A 20,670-nucleotide genomic window follows, 5' to 3' on the forward strand; every position below is an offset into this window, starting at 1 on the left:
CACCTATATATTTTACAATTTACTTTTTAACCAATATATTAGTGCTTCTGAACATCTATTAACATGTATTAAACAAATGCATTATAAACACTGCACATTTAATTCCAGTTGCTTTTTTTTTAATTTATATAAAAGTTTCATCAGTCTTCAGTGATCACGGTGAGCAAGGTTGAATTCTCTGTTCTTTATCAATATATTTTTTTCTGATAGTACAGCTTATATTATTTGCTGGTATTTTTAATTAAAATCTCTAGTAAAATGCACGTAAGTACTTTATGTTAATTTACATAAAGTGTAGCTTTATTAGACAAAATGTAATGCTGCAATGATAATGTGCATAGGCTGTGGAAGGGTGTGACTTTCTGTTCAATTCCAATCTGTTTATAATAGTGTTGCTACCTAAACACATCTTTAAATATATATAATAAAATGCCTCTTTTTTTATAAAAACATCAGTTAATCCTAAGAAAATATCTCCAGCCCTATACAATTTATATACATGGTCTGTAAGTTTTTCATTATTACCTAAGGAGTACTGGACTGTGTACTTGTAATACACATCAGTAAAACCTAACATACAGTACTATGACAATGCAACATATTTCATCTGGGGTAAAACTATAATAAAATGTACCAGTAAAATTAATATAAAATCATGTCTATTTAAATATATTAATGAACAACAATACACATAATAAATAATATTCAAAACTTTATTTTCTATTATTAAACAATATATTTGTGCTTTTCAGCTTCAGCCAAAAAGCTTTTAAACAAATAGCAAAAGAGCTATAAAGATTAACTAACCTTCAATTTTTCATTAATATGTTCATTATTAAAGCTTCATCAATCTTATAGTGAGAAAAAAAATTGTTTGAAAATTAATTTTTATTTTATATCTTTAAAAAATACAGTTTTCATGATGTGGCTAAAATTTTTATCTATAATTAAATAGTACCATTAACATATTTATTTCTGCCTTAATCTAAAATGTTTAACTTGGCAAAAGATAATTTGCATAAAACAAACAATAATTTGCATAAAACAAAGAAAATTTCAGTCTTCCATTCAATCTCAATAAATTACACCCTTTGCAGTTGCAAAATCTAGTTTGAAATGTGCATCCCTATAAAATGGATTATATTTGATAGGCATGACCAGTATTTCATGAAAACATGCTGACACTGTGTTATGATTTTGTTTGTCTAGAATGTACTTGAAAATGGCATCTCCTAGAATGCCTTCATAATATTGACCAACAATGAAGTCAGCATCCCAGTTTATTAAACTACTGGTTCTGGTTTTGCCCCCCTTTCCTACTTTAAAGTCGCATCATTGTTCCATGTGGCCGTGATCTAGTTATTAGCAAATCTATAAATATAAGAAATAGTGTTCTGTCAATTGCTGAAATTAGCTCCTTTAGCACACATGGGTGGATTCCAACTGGAACAGGTGTTTTATTTATTTTAATGTTGTCTTGGCGCACTGCTCATCTACCTGTGTTAGATATGTAATATTTAATGGTATGCATTGGAAATTGCAGCACAGACTATTTCCTCACATTATCAAGTAAGACATTTGGAGTTTAGTCACTTTCTGGAAAATCAAACTTACATGCATAACAATGCTTTCACATTAAAATACACCTATATATTTTACAATTTACTTTTTAACCAATATATTAGTGCTTCTGAACATCTATTAACATGTATTAAACAAATGCATTATAAACACTGCACATTTAATTCCAGTTGCTTTTTTTTTAAATATATATAAGTTTCATCAGTCTTCAGTGATCACGGTGAGCAAGGTTGAATTCTCTGTTCTTTATCAATATATTTTTTTCTGATAGTACAGCTTATATTATTTGCTGGTATTTTTAATTAAAATCTCTAGTAAAATGCACGTAAGTACTTTATGTTAATTTACATAAAGTGTAGCTTTATTAGACAAAATGTAATGCTGCAATGATAATGTGCATAGGCTGTGGAAGGGTGTGACTTTCTGTTCAATTCCAATCTGTTTATAATAGTGTTGCTACCTTAACACATCTTTAAATATATATAATAAAATGCCTCTTTTACAAAAACACCAGTTAATCCTAAGAAAATATCTCCAGCCCTATAAAATGTATATACATGGTCTGTAAGTTTTTCATTATTACCTAAGGAGTACTGGACTGTGTACTTGTAATACACATCAGTAAAACCTAATATACAGTACTATGACAATGCAACATATTTCATCTGGGGTAAAACTATAATAAAATGTACCAGTAAAATTAATATAAAATCATGTCTATTTAAATATATTAATGGACAACAATACACAGAATAAATAATAAGGATATTCAGGCATTCATTGGACATACAAATCCATTTTAATATTTAAAACTTTATCTTCTATTATTAACCAATATATTTGTGCTTTTCAGCTTCAGCCAAAAAGCTTTTAAACAAATAGCAAAAGAGCTATAAAGATTAACTAACCTTCAATTTTTCATTAATATGTTCATTATTAAAGCATCATTAATCTTATAGTGAGAAAAAAAATTGTTTGAAAATTAATTTTTATTTTATATCTTTAAAAAATACAGTTTTCATGATGTGGCTAAAATTTTTATCTATAATTAAATAGTACCATTAACATATTTATTTCTGCCTTAATCTAAAATGTTTAACTTGGCAAAAGATAATTTGCATAAAACAAACAATAATTTGCATAAAACAAAGGAAATTTCAGTCTTCCATTCAATCTCAATAAATTACACCCTTTGCAGTTGCAAAATCTAGTTTGAAATGTGCATCCCTATAAAATGGATTATATTTGATAGGCATGACCAGTATTTCATGAAAACATGCTGACACTGTGTTATGATTTTGTTTGTCTAGAATGTACTTGAAAATGGCATCTCCTAGAATGCCTTCATAATATTGACCAACAATGAAGTCAGCATCCCAGTTTATTAAACTACTGGTTCTGGTTTTGCCCCCCTTTCCTACTTTAAAGTCGCATCATTGTTCCATGTGGCCGTGATCTAGTTATTAGCAAATCTATAAATATAAGAAATAGTGTTCTGTCAATTGCTGAAATTAGCTCCTTTAGCACACATGGGTGGATTCCAACTGGAACAGGTGTTTTATTTATTTTAATGTTGTCTTGGCGCACTGCTCATCTACCTGTGTTAGATATGTAATATTTAATGGTATGCATTGGAAATTGCAGCACAGACTATTTCCTCACATTATCAAGTAAGACATTTGGAGTTTAGTCACTTTCTGGAAAATCAAACTTACATGCATAACAATGCTTTCACATTAAAATACACCTATATATTTTACAATTTACTTTTTAACCAATATATTAGTGCTTCTGAACATCTATTAACATGTATTAAACAAATGCATTATAAACACTGCACATTTAATTCCAGTTGCTTTTTTTTTAAATATATATAAGTTTCATCAGTCTTCAGTGATCACGGTGAGCAAGGTTGAATTCTCTGTTCTTTATCAATATATTTTTTTCTGATAGTACAGCTTATATTATTTGCTGGTATTTTTAATTAAAATCTCTAGTAAAATGCACGTAAGTACTTTATGTTAATTTACATAAAGTGTAGCTTTATTAGACAAAATGTAATGCTGCAATGATAATGTGCATAGGCTGTGGAAGGGTGTGACTTTCTGTTCAATTCCAATCTGTTTATAATAGTGTTGCTACCTTAACACATCTTTAAATATATATAATAAAATGCCTCTTTTACAAAAACACCAGTTAATCCTAAGAAAATATCTCCAGCCCTATAAAATGTATATACATGGTCTGTAAGTTTTTCATTATTACCTAAGGAGTACTGGACTGTGTACTTGTAATACACATCAGTAAAACCTAATATACAGTACTATGACAATGCAACATATTTCATCTGGGGTAAAACTATAATAAAATGTACCAGTAAAATTAATATAAAATCATGTCTATTTAAATATATTAATGGACAACAATACACAGAATAAATAATAAGGATATTCAGGCATTCATTGGACATACAAATCCATTTTAATATTTAAAACTTTATCTTCTATTATTAACCAATATATTTGTGCTTTTCAGCTTCAGCCAAAAAGCTTTTAAACAAATAGTAAAAGAGCTATAAAGATTAACTAACCTTCAATTTTTCATTAATATGTTCATTATTAAAGCATCATTAATCTTATAGTGAGAAAAAAAATTGTTTGAAAATTAATTTTTATTTTATATCTTTAAAAAATACAGTTTTCATGATGTGGCTAAAATTTTTATCTATAATTAAATAGTACCATTAACATATTTATTTCTGCCTTAATCTAAAATGTTTAACTTGGCAAAAGATAATTTGCATAAAACAAACAATAATTTGCATAAAACAAAGGAAATTTCAGTCTTCCATTCAATCTCAATAAATTACACCCTTTGCAGTTGCAAAATCTAGTTTGAAATGTGCATCCCTATAAAATGGATTATATTTGATAGGCATGACCAGTATTTCATGAAAACATGCTGACACTGTGTTATGATTTTGTTTGTCTAGAATGTACTTGAAAATGGCATCTCCTAGAATGCCTTCATAATATTGACCAACAATGAAGTCAGCATCCCAGTTTATTAAACTACTGGTTCTGGTTTTGCCCCCCTTTCCTACTTTAAAGTCGCATCATTGTTCCATGTGGCCGTGATCTAGTTATTAGCAAATCTATAAATATAAGAAATAGTGTTCTGTCAATTGCTGAAATTAGCTCCTTTAGCACACATGGGTGGATTCCAACTGGAACAGGTGTTTTATTTATTTTAATGTTGTCTTGGCGCACTGCTCATCTACCTGTGTTAGATATGTAATATTTAATGGTATGCATTGGAAATTGCAGCACAGACTATTTCCTCACATTATCAAGTAAGACATTTGGAGTTTAGTCACTTTCTGGAAAATCAAACTTACATGCATAACAATGCTTTCACATTAAAATACACCTATATATTTTACAATTTACTTTTTAACCAATATATTAGTGCTTCTGAACATCTATTAACATGTATTAAACAAATGCATTATAAACACTGCACATTTAATTCCAGTTGCTTTTTTTTTAAATATATATAAGTTTCATCAGTCTTCAGTGATCACGGTGAGCAAGGTTGAATTCTCTGTTCTTTATCAATATATTTTTTTCTGATAGTACAGCTTATATTATTTGCTGGTATTTTTAATTAAAATCTCTAGTAAAATGCACGTAAGTACTTTATGTTAATTTACATAAAGTGTAGCTTTATTAGACAAAATGTAATGCTGCAATGATAATGTGCATAGGCTGTGGAAGGGTGTGACTTTCTGTTCAATTCCAATCTGTTTATAATAGTGTTGCTACCTTAACACATCTTTAAATATATATAATAAAATGCCTCTTTTACAAAAACACCAGTTAATCCTAAGAAAATATCTCCAGCCCTATAAAATGTATATACATGGTCTGTAAGTTTTTCATTATTACCTAAGGAGTACTGGACTGTGTACTTGTAATACACATCAGTAAAACCTAATATACAGTACTATGACAATGCAACATATTTCATCTGGGGTAAAACTATAATAAAATGTACCAGTAAAATTAATATAAAATCATGTCTATTTAAATATATTAATGGACAACAATACACAGAATAAATAATAAGGATATTCAGGCATTCATTGGACATACAAATCCATTTTAATATTTAAAACTTTATCTTCTATTATTAACCAATATATTTGTGCTTTTCAGCTTCAGCCAAAAAGCTTTTAAACAAATAGTAAAAGAGCTATAAAGATTAACTAACCTTCAATTTTTCATTAATATGTTCATTATTAAAGCATCATTAATCTTATAGTGAGAAAAAAAATTGTTTGAAAATTAATTTTTATTTTATATCTTTAAAAAATACAGTTTTCATGATGTGGCTAAAATTTTTATCTATAATTAAATAGTACCATTAACATATTTATTTCTGCCTTAATCTAAAATGTTTAACTTGGCAAAAGATAATTTGCATAAAACAAACAATAATTTGCATAAAACAAAGGAAATTTCAGTCTTCCATTCAATCTCAATAAATTACACCCTTTGCAGTTGCAAAATCTAGTTTGAAATGTGCATCCCTATAAAATGGATTATATTTGATAGGCATGACCAGTATTTCATGAAAACATGCTGACACTGTGTTATGATTTTGTTTGTCTAGAATGTACTTGAAAATGGCATCTCCTAGAATGCCTTCATAATATTGACCAACAATGAAGTCAGCATCCCAGTTTATTAAACTACTGGTTCTGGTTTTGCCCCCCTTTCCTACTTTAAAGTCGCATCATTGTTCCATGTGGCCGTGATCTAGTTATTAGCAAATCTATAAATATAAGAAATAGTGTTCTGTCAATTGCTGAAATTAGCTCCTTTAGCACACATGGGTGGATTCCAACTGGAACAGGTGTTTTATTTATTTTAATGTTGTCTTGGCGCACTGCTCATCTACCTGTGTTAGATATGTAATATTTAATGGTATGCATTGGAAATTGCAGCACAGACTATTTCCTCACATTATCAAGTAAGACATTTGGAGTTTAGTCACTTTCTGGAAAATCAAACTTACATGCATAACAATGCTTTCACATTAAAATACACCTATATATTTTACAATTTACTTTTTAACCAATATATTAGTGCTTCTGAACATCTATTAACATGTATTAAACAAATGCATTATAAACACTGCACATTTAATTCCAGTTGCTTTTTTTTTAAATATATATAAGTTTCATCAGTCTTCAGTGATCACGGTGAGCAAGGTTGAATTCTCTGTTCTTTATCAATATATTTTTTTCTGATAGTACAGCTTATATTATTTGCTGGTATTTTTAATTAAAATCTCTAGTAAAATGCACGTAAGTACTTTATGTTAATTTACATAAAGTGTAGCTTTATTAGACAAAATGTAATGCTGCAATGATAATGTGCATAGGCTGTGGAAGGGTGTGACTTTCTGTTCAATTCCAATCTGTTTATAATAGTGTTGCTACCTTAACACATCTTTAAATATATATAATAAAATGCCTCTTTTACAAAAACACCAGTTAATCCTAAGAAAATATCTCCAGCCCTATAAAATGTATATACATGGTCTGTAAGTTTTTCATTATTACCTAAGGAGTACTGGACTGTGTACTTGTAATACACATCAGTAAAACCTAATATACAGTACTATGACAATGCAACATATTTCATCTGGGGTAAAACTATAATAAAACGTACCAGTAAAATTAATATAAAATCATGTCTATTTAAATATATTAATGGACAACAATACACAGAATAAATAATAAGGATATTCAGGCATTCATTGGACATACAAATCCATTTTAATATTCAAAACTTTATCTTCTATTATTAACCAATATATTTGTGCTTTTCAGCTTCAGCCAAAAAGCTTTTAAACAAATAGCAAAAGAGCTATAAACATTAACTAACTTCCAATTTTTCATTAATATGTTCATTATTAAAGCTTCATCAATCTTATAGTGAGAAAAAAAATTGTTTGAAAATTAATTTTTATTTTATATCTTTAAAAAGTACAGTTTTCATGATGTGGCTAAAATTTTTATCTATAATTAAATAGTACCATTAACATATTTATTTCTGCCTTAATCTAAAATGTTTAACTTGGCAAAAGATAATTTGCATAAAACAAACAATAATTTGCATAAAACAAAGGAAATTTCAGTCTTCCATTCAATCTCAATAAATTACACCCTTTGCAGTTGCAAAATCTAGTTTGAAATGTGCATCCCTATAAAATGGATTATATTTGATAGGCATGACCAGTATTTCATGAAAACATGCTGACACTGTGTTATGATTTTGTTTGTCTAGAATGTACTTGAAAATGGCATCTCCTAGAATGCCTTCATAATATTGACCAACAATGAAGTCAGCATCCCAGTTTATTAAACTACTGGTTCTGGTTTTGCCCCCCTTTCCTACTTTAAAGTCGCATCATTGTTCCATGTGGCCGTGATCTAGTTATTAGCAAATCTATAAATATAAGAAATAGTGTTCTGTCAATTGCTGAAATTAGCTCCTTTAGCACACATGGGTGGATTCCAACTGGAACAGGTGTTTTATTTATTTTAATGTTGTCTTGGCGCACTGCTCATCTACCTGTGTTAGATATGTAATATTTAATGGTATGCATTGGAAATTGCAGCACAGACTATTTCCTCACATTATCAAGTAAGACATTTGGAGTTTAGTCACTTTCTGGAAAATCAAACTTACATGCATAACAATGCTTTCACATTAAAATACACCTATATATTTTACAATTTACTTTTTAACCAATATATTAGTGCTTCTGAACATCTATTAACATGTATTAAACAAATGCATTATAAACACTGCACATTTAATTCCAGTTGCTTTTTTTTTAAATATATATAAGTTTCATCAGTCTTCAGTGATCACGGTGAGCAAGGTTGAATTCTCTGTTCTTTATCAATATATTTTTTTCTGATAGTACAGCTTATATTATTTGCTGGTATTTTTAATTAAAATCTCTAGTAAAATGCACGTAAGTACTTTATGTTAATTTACATAAAGTGTAGCTTTATTAGACAAAATGTAATGCTGCAATGATAATGTGCATAGGCTGTGGAAGGGTGTGACTTTCTGTTCAATTCCAATCTGTTTATAATAGTGTTGCTACCTTAACACATCTTTAAATATATATAATAAAATGCCTCTTTTACAAAAACACCAGTTAATCCTAAGAAAATATCTCCAGCCCTATAAAATGTATATACATGGTCTGTAAGTTTTTCATTATTACCTAAGGAGTACTGGACTGTGTACTTGTAATACACATCAGTAAAACCTAATATACAGTACTATGACAATGCAACATATTTCATCTGGGGTAAAACTATAATAAAACGTACCAGTAAAATTAATATAAAATCATGTCTATTTAAATATATTAATGGACAACAATACACAGAATAAATAATAAGGATATTCAGGCATTCATTGGACATACAAATCCATTTTAATATTCAAAACTTTATCTTCTATTATTAACCAATATATTTGTGCTTTTCAGCTTCAGCCAAAAAGCTTTTAAACAAATAGCAAAAGAGCTATAAACATTAACTAACCTTCAATTTTTCATTAATATGTTCATTATTAAAGCTTCATCAATCTTATAGTGAGAAAAAAAATTGTTTGAAAATTAATTGTTATTTTATATCTTTAAAAAGTACAGTTTTCATGATGTGGCTAAAATTTTTATCTATAATTAAATAGTACCATTAACATATTTATTTCTGCCTTAATCTAAAATGTTTAACTTGGCAAAAGATAATTTGCATAAAACAAACAATAATTTGCATAAAACAAAGGAAATTTCAGTCTTCCATTCAATCTCAATAAATTACACCCTTTGCAGTTGCAAAATCTAGTTTGAAATGTGCATCCCCAAAAAATGAATTATATTTGATAGGCATGACCAGTATTTCATGAAAACATGCTGACACTGTGTTATGATTTTGTTTGTCTAGAATGTACTTGAAAATGGCATCTCCTAGAATGCCTTCATAATATTGACCAACAATGAAGTCAGCATCCCAGTTTATTAAACTACTGGTTCTGGTTTTGCCCCCCTTTCCTACTTTAAAGTTGCATCATTGTTCCATGTGGCCGTGATCTAGTTATTAGCAAATCTATAAATATAAGAAATAGTGTTCTGTCAATTGCTGAAAGTAGCTCCTTTAGCACACATGGGTGGATTCCAACTGAAACAGGTGTTTTATTTATTTTAATGTTGTCTTGGCGGCACTGCTCATCCTCCTGTGTTAGATATGTAATATTTAATGGTATGCATTGGAAATTGCCGCACAGACTATTTCCTCACATTATCAAGTAATACATTTGGAGTTTAGTCACTTTCTGGAAAATCAAACTTACATGCATAACAATGCTTTCACATTAAAATACACCTATATATTTTACAATTTACTTTTTAACCAATATATTAGTGCTTCTAAACATCTATTAACATGTATTAAACAAATGCATTATAAACACTGCACATTTAATTCCAGTTGCTTTTATTGTAATGTGTATAAAAGTTTCATCAGTCTTCAGTGATCACGGTGAGCAAGGTTGAATTCTCTGTTCTTTATCAATATATTTTTTTCTGACAGTACAGCTTATATTATTTGCTGGTATTTTTAATTAAAATCTCTAGTAAAATGCACGTAAGTACTTTATGTTAATTTACATAAAGTGTAGCTTTATTAGACAAAATGTAATGCTGCAATGATAATGTGCATAGGCTGTGGAAGGGTGTGACTTTCTGTTCAATTACAATCTGTTTATAATAGTGTTGCTACCTTAACACATCTTTAAATATATATAATAAAATGCCTCTTTTACAAAAACACCAGTTAATCCTAAGAAAATATCTCCAGCCCTATAAAATGTATATACATGGTCTGTAAGTTTTTCATTATTACCTAAGGAGTACTGGACTGTGTACTTGTAATACACATCAGTAAAACCTAACATACAGTACTATGACAATGCAACATATTTCATCTGGGGTAAAACTATAATAAAACGTACCAGTAAAATTAATATAAAATCATGTCTATTTAAATATATTAATGGACAACAATACACAGAATAAATAATAAGGATATTGAGGCATTCATTGGACATACAAATCCATTTTAATATTCAAAACTTTATTTTCTATTATTAACCAATATATTTGTGCTTTTCAGCTTCAGCCAAAAAGCTTTTAAACAAATAGCAAAAGAGCTATAAACATTAACTACACTTCGATTTTTCATTTATATGTTCATTATTAAAGCTTCATCAATCTTATAGTGAGAAAAAAAATTGTTTGAAAATTAATTGTTATTTTATATCTTTAAAAAGTACAGTTTTCATGATGTGGCTAAAATTTTTATCTATAATTAAATAGTACCATTAACATATTTATTTCTGCCTTAATCTAAAATGTTTAACTTGGCAAAAGATAATTTGCATAAAACAAACAATAATTTGCATAAAACAAAGGAAATTTCAGTCTTCCATTCAATCTCAATAAATTACACCCTTTGCAGTTGCAAAATCTAGTTTGAAATGTGCATCCCCAAAAAATGAATTATATTTGATAGGCATGACCAGTATTTCATGAAAACATGCTGACACTGTGTTATGATTTTGTTTGTCTAGAATGTACTTGAAAATGGCATCTCCTAGAATGCCTTCATAATATTGACCAACAATGAAGTCAGCATCCCAGTTTATTAAACTACTGGTTCTGGTTTTGCCCCCCTTTCCTACTTTAAAGTTGCATCATTGTTCCATGTGGCCGTGATCTAGTTATTAGCAAATCTATAAATATAAGAAATAGTGTTCTGTCAATTGCTGAAAGTAGCTCCTTTAGCACACATGGGTGGATTCCAACTGAAACAGGTGTTTTATTTATTTTAATGTTGTCTTGGCGGCACTGCTCATCCTCCTGTGTTAGATATGTAATATTTAATGGTATGCATTGGAAATTGCAGCACAGACTATTTCCTCACATTATCAAGTAAGACATTTGGAGTTTAGTCACTTTCTGGAAAATCAAACTTACATGCATAACAATGCTTTCACATTAAAATACACCTATATATTTTACAATTTACTTTTTAACCAATATATTAGTGCTTCTGAACATCTATTAACATGTATTAAACAAATGCATTATAAACACTGCACATTTAATTCCAGTTGCTTTTTTTTTAATTTATATAAAAGTTTCATCAGTCTTCAGTGATCACGGTGAGCAAGGTTGAATTCTCTGTTCTTTATCAATATATTTTTTTCTGATAGTACAGCTTATATTATTTGCTGGTATTTTTAATTAAAATCTCTAGTAAAATGCACGTAAGTACTTTATGTTAATTTACATAAAGTGTAGCTTTATTAGACAAAATGTAATGCTGCAATGATAATGTGCATAGGCTGTGGAAGGGTGTGACTTTCTGTTCAATTCAAATCTGTTTATAATAGTGTTGCTACCTAAACACATCTTTAAATATATATAATAAAATGCCTCTTATACAAAAACACCAGTTAATCCTAAGAAAATATCTCCAGCCCTATAAAATGTATATACATGGTCTGTAAGTTTTTCATTATTACCTAAGGAGTACTGGACTGTGTACTTGTAATACACATCAGTAAAACCTAACATACAGTACTATGACAATGCAACATATTTCATCTGGGGTAAAACTATAATAAAATGTACCAGTAAAATTAATATAAAATCATGTCTATTTAAATATATTAATGAACAACAATACACATAATAAATAATATTCAAAACTTTATTTTCTATTATTAAACAATATATTTGTGCTTTTCAGCTTCAGCCAAAAAGCTTTTAAACAAATAGCAAAAGAGCTATAAAGATTAACTAACCTTCAATTTTTCATTAATATGTTCATTATTAAAGCATCATTAATCTTATAGTGAGAAAAAAAATTGTTTGAAAATTAATTTTTATTTTATATCTTTAAAAAATACAGTTTTCATGATGTGGCTAAAATTTTTATCTATAATTAAATAGTACCATTAACATATTTATTTCTGCCTTAATCTAAAATGTTTAACTTGGCAAAAGATAATTTGCATAAAACAAACAATAATTTGCATAAAACAAAGGAAATTTCAGTCTTCCATTCAATCTCAATAAATTACACCCTTTGCAGTTGCAAAATCTAGTTTGAAATGTGCATCCCTATAAAATGGATTATATTTGATAGGCATGACCAGTATTTCATGAAAACATGCTGACACTGTGTTATGATTTTGTTTGTCTAGAATGTACTTGAAAATGGCATCTCCTAGAATGCCTTCATAATATTGACCAACAATGAAGTCAGCATCCCAGTTTATTAAACTACTGGTTCTGGTTTTGCCCCCCTTTCCTACTTTAAAGTCGCATCATTGTTCCATGTGGCCGTGATCTAGTTATTAGCAAATCTATAAATATAAGAAATAGTGTTCTGTCAATTGCTGAAATTAGCTCCTTTAGCACACATGGGTGGATTCCAACTGGAACAGGTGTTTTATTTATTTTAATGTTGTCTTGGCGCACTGCTCATCTACCTGTGTTAGATATGTAATATTTAATGGTATGCATTGGAAATTGCAGCACAGACTATTTCCTCACATTATCAAGTAAGACATTTGGAGTTTAGTCACTTTCTGGAAAATCAAACTTACATGCATAACAATGCTTTCACATTAAAATACACCTATATATTTTACAATTTACTTTTTAACCAATATATTAGTGCTTCTGAACATCTATTAACATGTATTAAACAAATGCATTATAAACACTGCACATTTAATTCCAGTTGCTTTTTTTTTAAATATATATAAGTTTCATCAGTCTTCAGTGATCACGGTGAGCAAGGTTGAATTCTCTGTTCTTTATCAATATATTTTTTTCTGATAGTACAGCTTATATTATTTGCTGGTATTTTTAATTAAAATCTCTAGTAAAATGCACGTAAGTACTTTATGTTAATTTACATAAAGTGTAGCTTTATTAGACAAAATGTAATGCTGCAATGATAATGTGCATAGGCTGTGGAAGGGTGTGACTTTCTGTTCAATTCCAATCTGTTTATAATAGTGTTGCTACCTTAACACATCTTTAAATATATATAATAAAATGCCTCTTTTACAAAAACACCAGTTAATCCTAAGAAAATATCTCCAGCCCTATAAAATGTATATACATGGTCTGTAAGTTTTTCATTATTACCTAAGGAGTACTGGACTGTGTACTTGTAATACACATCAGTAAAACCTAATATACAGTACTATGACAATGCAACATATTTCATCTGGGGTAAAACTATAATAAAACGTACCAGTAAAATTAATATAAAATCATGTCTATTTAAATATATTAATGGACAACAATACACAGAATAAATAATAAGGATATTCAGGCATTCATTGGACATACAAATCCATTTTAATATTCAAAACTTTATCTTCTATTATTAACCAATATATTTGTGCTTTTCAGCTTCAGCCAAAAAGCTTTTAAACAAATAGCAAAAGAGCTATAAACATTAACTAACTTCCAATTTTTCATTAATATGTTCATTATTAAAGCTTCATCAATCTTATAGTGAGAAAAAAAATTGTTTGAAAATTAATTTTTATTTTATATCTTTAAAAAGTACAGTTTTCATGATGTGGCTAAAATTTTTATCTATAATTAAATAGTACCATTAACATATTTATTTCTGCCTTAATCTAAAATGTTTAACTTGGCAAAAGATAATTTGCATAAAACAAACAATAATTTGCATAAAACAAAGGAAATTTCAGTCTTCCATTCAATCTCAATAAATTACACCCTTTGCAGTTGCAAAATCTAGTTTGAAATGTGCATCCCTATAAAATGGATTATATTTGATAGGCATGACCAGTATTTCATGAAAACATGCTGACACTGTGTTATGATTTTGTTTGTCTAGAATGTACTTGAAAATGGCATCTCCTAGAATGCCTTCATAATATTGACCAACAATGAAGTCAGCATCCCAGTTTATTAAACTACTGGTTCTGGTTTTGCCCCCCTTTCCTACTTTAAAGTCGCATCATTGTTCCATGTGGCCGTGATCTAGTTATTAGCAAATCTATAAATATAAGAAATAGTGTTCTGTCAATTGCTGAAATTAGCTCCTTTAGCACACATGGGTGGATTCCAACTGGAACAGGTGTTTTATTTATTTTAATGTTGTCTTGGCGCACTGCTCATCTACCTGTGTTAGATATGTAATATTTAATGGTATGCATTGGAAATTGCAGCACAGACTATTTCCTCACATTATCAAGTAAGACATTTGGAGTTTAGTCACTTTCTGGAAAATCAAACTTACATGCATAACAATGCTTTCACATTAAAATACACCTATATATTTTACAATTTACTTTTTAACCAATATATTAGTGCTTCTGAACATCTATTAACATGTATTAAACAAATGCATTATAAACACTGCACATTTAATTCCAGTTGCTTTTTTTTTAAATATATATAAGTTTCATCAGTCTTCAGTGATCACGGTGAGCAAGGTTGAATTCTCTGTTCTTTATCAATATATTTTTTTCTGATAGTACAGCTTATATTATTTGCTGGTATTTTTAATTAAAATCTCTAGTAAAATGCACGTAAGTACTTTATGTTAATTTACATAAAGTGTAGCTTTATTAGACAAAATGTAATGCTGCAATGATAATGTGCATAGGCTGTGGAAGGGTGTGACTTTCTGTTCAATTCCAATCTGTTTATAATAGTGTTGCTACCTTAACACATCTTTAAATATATATAATAAAATGCCTCTTTTACAAAAACACCAGTTAATCCTAAGAAAATATCTCCAGCCCTATAAAATGTATATACATGGTCTGTAAGTTTTTCATTATTACCTAAGGAGTACTGGACTGTGTACTTGTAATACACATCAGTAAAACCTAATATACAGTACTATGACAATGCAACATATTTCATCTGGGGTAAAACTATAATAAAACGTACCAGTAAAATTAATATAAAATCATGTCTATTTAAATATATTAATGGACAACAATACACAGAATAAATAATAAGGATATTCAGGCATTCATTGGACATACAAATCCATTTTAATATTCAAAACTTTATCTTCTATTATTAACCAATATATTTGTGCTTTTCAGCTTCAGCCAAAAAGCTTTTAAACAAATAGCAAAAGAGCTATAAACATTAACTAACTTCCAATTTTTCATTAATATGTTCATTATTAAAGCTTCATCAATCTTATAGTGAGAAAAAAAATTGTTTGAAAATTAATTTTTATTTTATATCTTTAAAAAGTACAGTTTTCATGATGTGGCTAAAATTTTTATCTATAATTAAATAGTACCATTAACATATTTATTTCTGCCTTAATCTAAAATGTTTAACTTGGCAAAAGATAATTTGCATAAAACAAACAATAATTTGCATAAAACAAAGGAAATTTCAGTCTTCCATTCAATCTCAATAAATTACACCCTTTGCAGTTGCAAAATCTAGTTTGAAATGTGCATCCCCAAAAAATGAATTATATTTGATAGGCATGACCAGTATTTTATGAAAACATGCTGACTCTGTGTTATGATTTTGTTTGTCTAGAATGTACTTGAAAATGGCATCTCCTAGAATGCCTTCATAATATTGACCAACAATGAAGTCAGCATCCCAGTTTATTAAACTACTGGTTCTGGTTTTGCCCCCCTTTCCTACTTTAAAGTCGCATCATTGTTCCATGTGGCCGTGATCTAGTTATTAGCAAATCTATAAATATAAGAAATAGTGTTCTGTCAATTGCTGAAATTAGCTCCTTTAGCACACATGGGTGGATTCCAACTGGAACAGGTGTTTTATTTATTTTAATGTTGTCTTGGCGCACTGCTCATCCTCCTGTGTTAGATATGTAATATTTAATGGTATGCATTGGAAATTGCCGCACAGACTATTTCCTCACATTATCAAGTAAGACATTTGGAGTTTAGTCACTTTCTGGAAAATCAAACTTACATGCATAACAATGCTTTCACATTAAAATACACCTATATATTTTACAATTTACTTTTTAACCAATATATTAGTGCTTCTGAACATCTATTAACATGTATTAAACAAATGCATTATAAACACTGCACATTTAATTCCAGTTGCTTTTTTTTAAATTTATATAAAAGTTTCATCAGTCTTCAGTGATCACGGTGAGCAAGGTTGAATTCTCTGTTCTTTATCAATATATTTTTTTCTGATAGTACAGCTTATATTATTTGCTGGTATTTTTAATTAAAATCTCTAGTAAAATGCACGTAAGTACTTTATGTTAATTTACATAAAGTGTAGCTTTATTAGACAAAATGTAATGCTGCAATGATAATGTGCATAGGCTGTGGAAGGGTGTGACTTTCTGTTCAATTCCAATCTGTTTATAATAGTGTTGCTACCTTAACACATCTTTAAATATATATAATAAAATGCCTCTTTTACAAAAACACCAGTTAATCCTAAGAAAATATCTCCAGCCCTATAAAATGTATATACATGGTCTGTAAGTTTTTCATTATTACCTAAGGAGTACTGGACTGTGTACTTGTAATACACATCAGTAAAACCTAACATACAGTACTATGACAATGCAACATATTTCATCTGGGGTAAAACTATAATAAAACGTACCAGTAAAATTAATATAAAATCATGTCTATTTAAATATATTAATGGACAACAATACACAGAATAAATAATAAGGATATTCAGGCATTCATTGGACATACAAATCCATTTTAATATTCAAAACTTTATTTTCTATTATTAACCAATATATTTGTGCTTTTCAGCTTCAGCCAAAAAGCTTTTAAACAAATAGCAAAAGAGCTATAAACATTAACTAACCTTCGATTTTTCATGCATATGTTCATTATTAAAGCTTCATCAATCTTATAGTGAGAAAAAAAATTGTTTGAAAATTAATTGTTATTTTATATCTTTAAAAAGTACAGTTTTCATGATGTGGCTAAAATTTTTATCTATAATTAAATAATACCATTAACATATTTATTTCTGCCTTAATCTAAAATGTTTAACTTGGCAAAAGATAATTTGCATAAAACAAACAATAATTTGCATAAAACAAAGGAAATTTCAGTCTTCCATTCAATCTCAATAAATTACACCCTTTGCAGTTGCAAAATCTAGTTTGAAATGTGCATCCCCATAAAATGGATTATATTTGATAGGCATGACCAGTATTTCATGAAAACATGCTGACACTGTGTTATGATTTTGTTTGTCTAGAATGTACTTGAAAATGGCATCTCCTAGAATGCCTTCATAATATTGACCAACAATGAAGTCAGCATCCCAGTTTATTAAACTACTGGTTCTGGTTTTGCCCCCCTTTTCTACTTTAAAGTCGCATCATTGTTCCATGTGGCCGTGATCTAGTTATTAGCAAATCTATAAATATAAGAAATAGTGTTCTGTCAATTGCTGAAAGTAGCTCCTTTAGCACACATGGGTGGATTCCAACTGAAACAGGTGTTTTATTTATTTTAATGTTGTCTTGGCGGCACTGCTCATCCTCCTGTGTTAGATATGTAATATTTAATGGTATGCATTGGAAATTGCCGCACAGACTATTTCCTCACATTATCAAGTAAGACATTTGGAGTTTAGTCACTTTCTGGAAAATCAAACTTACATGCATAACAATGCTTTCACATTAAAATACACCTATATATTTTACAATTTACTTTTTAACCAATATATTAGTGCTTCTGAACATCTATTAACATGTATTAAACAAATGCATTATAAACACTGCACATTTAATTCCAGTTGCTTTTTTTTTAATTTATATAAAATTTTCATCAGTCTTCAGTGATCACGGTGAGCAAGGTTGAATTCTCTGTTCTTTATCAATATATTTTTTTCTGATAGTACAGCTTATATTATTTGCTGGTATTTTTAATTAAAATCTCTAGTAAAATGCACGTAAGTACTTTATGTTAATTTACATAAAGTGTAGCTTTATTAGACAAAATGTAATGCTGCAATGATAATGTGCATAGGCTGTGGAAGGGTGTGACTTTCTGTTCAATTCCAATCTGTTTATAATAGTGTTGCTACCTTAACACATCTTTAAATATATATAATAAAATGCCTCTTTTACAAAAACACCAGTTAATCCTAAGAAAATATCTCCAGCCCTATAAAATGTATATACATGGTCTGTAAGTTTTTCATTATTACCTAAGGAGTACTGGACTGTGTACTTGTAATACACATCAGTAAAACCTAATATACAGTACTATGACAATGCAACATATTTCATCTGGGGTAAAACTATAATAAAACGTACCAGTAAAATTAATATAAAATCATGTCTATTTAAATATATTAATGGACAACAATACACAGAATAAATAATAAGGATATTCAGGCATTCATTGGACATACAAATCCATTTTAATATTCAAAACTTTATCTTCTATTATTAACCAATATATTTGTGCTTTTCAGCTTCAGCCAAAAAGCTTTTAAACAAACAGCAAAAGAGCTATAAACATTAACTAACTTCCAATTTTTCATTAATATGTTCATTATTAAAGCTTCATCAATCTTATAGTGAGAAAAAAAATTGTTTGAAAATTAATTTTTATTTTATATCTTTAAAAAGTACAGTTTTCATGATGTGGCTAAAATTTTTATCTATAATTAAATAGTACCATTAACATATTTATTTCTGCCTTAATCTAAAATGTTTAACTTGGCAAAAGATAATTTGCATAAAACAAACAATAATTTGCATAAAACAAAGGAAATTTCAGTCTTCCATTCAATCTCAATAAATTACACCCTTTGCAGTTGCAAAATCTAGTTTGAAATGTGCATCCCTATAAAATGGATTATATTTGATAGGCATGACCAGTATTTCATGAAAACATGCTGACACTGTGTTATGATTTTGTTTGTCTAGAATGTACTTGAAAATGGCATCTCCTAGAATGCCTTCATAATATTGACCAACAATGAAGTCAGCATCCCAGTTTATTAAACTACTGGTTCTGGTTTTGCCCCCCTTTCCTACTTTAAAGTCGCATCATTGTTCCATGTGGCCGTGATCTAGTTATTAGCAAATCTATAAATATAAGAAATAGTGTTCTGTCAATTGCTGAAATTAGCTCCTTTAGCACACATGGGTGGATTCCAACTGGAACAGGTGTTTTATTTATTTTAATGTTGTCTTGGCGCACTGCTCATCTACCTGTGTTAGATATGTAATATTTAATGGTATGCATTGGAAATTGCAGCACAGACTATTTCCTCACATTATCAAGTAAGACATTTGGAGTTTAGTCACTTTCTGGAAAATCAAACTTACATGCATAACAATGCTTTCACATTAAAATACACCTATATATTTTACAATTTACTTTTTAACCAATATATTAGTGCTTCTGAACATCTATTAACATGTATTAAACAAATGCATTATAAACACTGCACATTTAATTCCAGTTGCTTTTTTTTTAAATATATATAAGTTTCATCAGTCTTCAGTGATCACGGTGAGCAAGGTTGAATTCTCTGTTCTTTATCAATATATTTTTTTCTGATAGTACAGCTTATATTATTTGCTGGTATTTTTAATTAAAATCTCTAGTAAAATGCACGTAAGTACTTTATGTTAATTTACATAAAGTGTAGCTTTATTAGACAAAATGTAATGCTGCAATGATAATGTGCATAGGCTGTGGAAGGGTGTGACTTTCTGTTCAATTCCAATCTGTTTATAATAGTGTTGCTACCTTAACACATCTTTAAATATATATAATAAAATGCCTCTTTTACAAAAACACCAGTTAATCCTAAGAAAATATCTCCAGCCCTATAAAATGTATATACATGGTCTGTAAGTTTTTCATTATTACCTAAGGAGTACTGGACTGTGTACTTGTAATACACATCAGT

The 20,670-nt window shown here is 28.8% G+C and overlaps 9 pseudogenes; all 9 read right to left on the bottom strand.

Annotated features, from left to right (window-relative positions):
* Positions 1 to 4,103: 4,103 nt before the first annotated feature.
* On the bottom strand, positions 4,104 to 4,165 carry LOC142147645 (U7 small nuclear RNA; annotated as a pseudogene).
* Positions 4,166 to 5,785: 1,620 nt separating this feature from the next.
* On the bottom strand, positions 5,786 to 5,847 carry LOC142147647 (U7 small nuclear RNA; annotated as a pseudogene).
* Positions 5,848 to 7,467: 1,620 nt separating this feature from the next.
* LOC142147630 (U7 small nuclear RNA) lies at positions 7,468 to 7,529 on the bottom strand (annotated as a pseudogene).
* Positions 7,530 to 9,149: 1,620 nt separating this feature from the next.
* On the bottom strand, positions 9,150 to 9,211 carry LOC142147632 (U7 small nuclear RNA; annotated as a pseudogene).
* A 1,622-nt stretch (positions 9,212 to 10,833) lies between these two features.
* On the bottom strand, positions 10,834 to 10,895 carry LOC142147633 (U7 small nuclear RNA; annotated as a pseudogene).
* A 3,261-nt stretch (positions 10,896 to 14,156) lies between these two features.
* On the bottom strand, positions 14,157 to 14,218 carry LOC142147634 (U7 small nuclear RNA; annotated as a pseudogene).
* A 1,620-nt stretch (positions 14,219 to 15,838) lies between these two features.
* On the bottom strand, positions 15,839 to 15,900 carry LOC142147635 (U7 small nuclear RNA; annotated as a pseudogene).
* A 1,621-nt stretch (positions 15,901 to 17,521) lies between these two features.
* Positions 17,522 to 17,583, bottom strand: LOC142147636 (U7 small nuclear RNA; annotated as a pseudogene).
* Positions 17,584 to 19,205: 1,622 nt separating this feature from the next.
* LOC142147649 (U7 small nuclear RNA) lies at positions 19,206 to 19,267 on the bottom strand (annotated as a pseudogene).
* Between the last annotated feature and the right edge of the window lie 1,403 nt (positions 19,268 to 20,670).

The sequence above is a fragment of the Mixophyes fleayi genome, chromosome 3, assembly GCF_038048845.1.
Source record: "Mixophyes fleayi isolate aMixFle1 chromosome 3, aMixFle1.hap1, whole genome shotgun sequence".
In the NCBI taxonomy this organism is placed as follows: Eukaryota; Metazoa; Chordata; class Amphibia; order Anura; family Limnodynastidae; genus Mixophyes; species Mixophyes fleayi.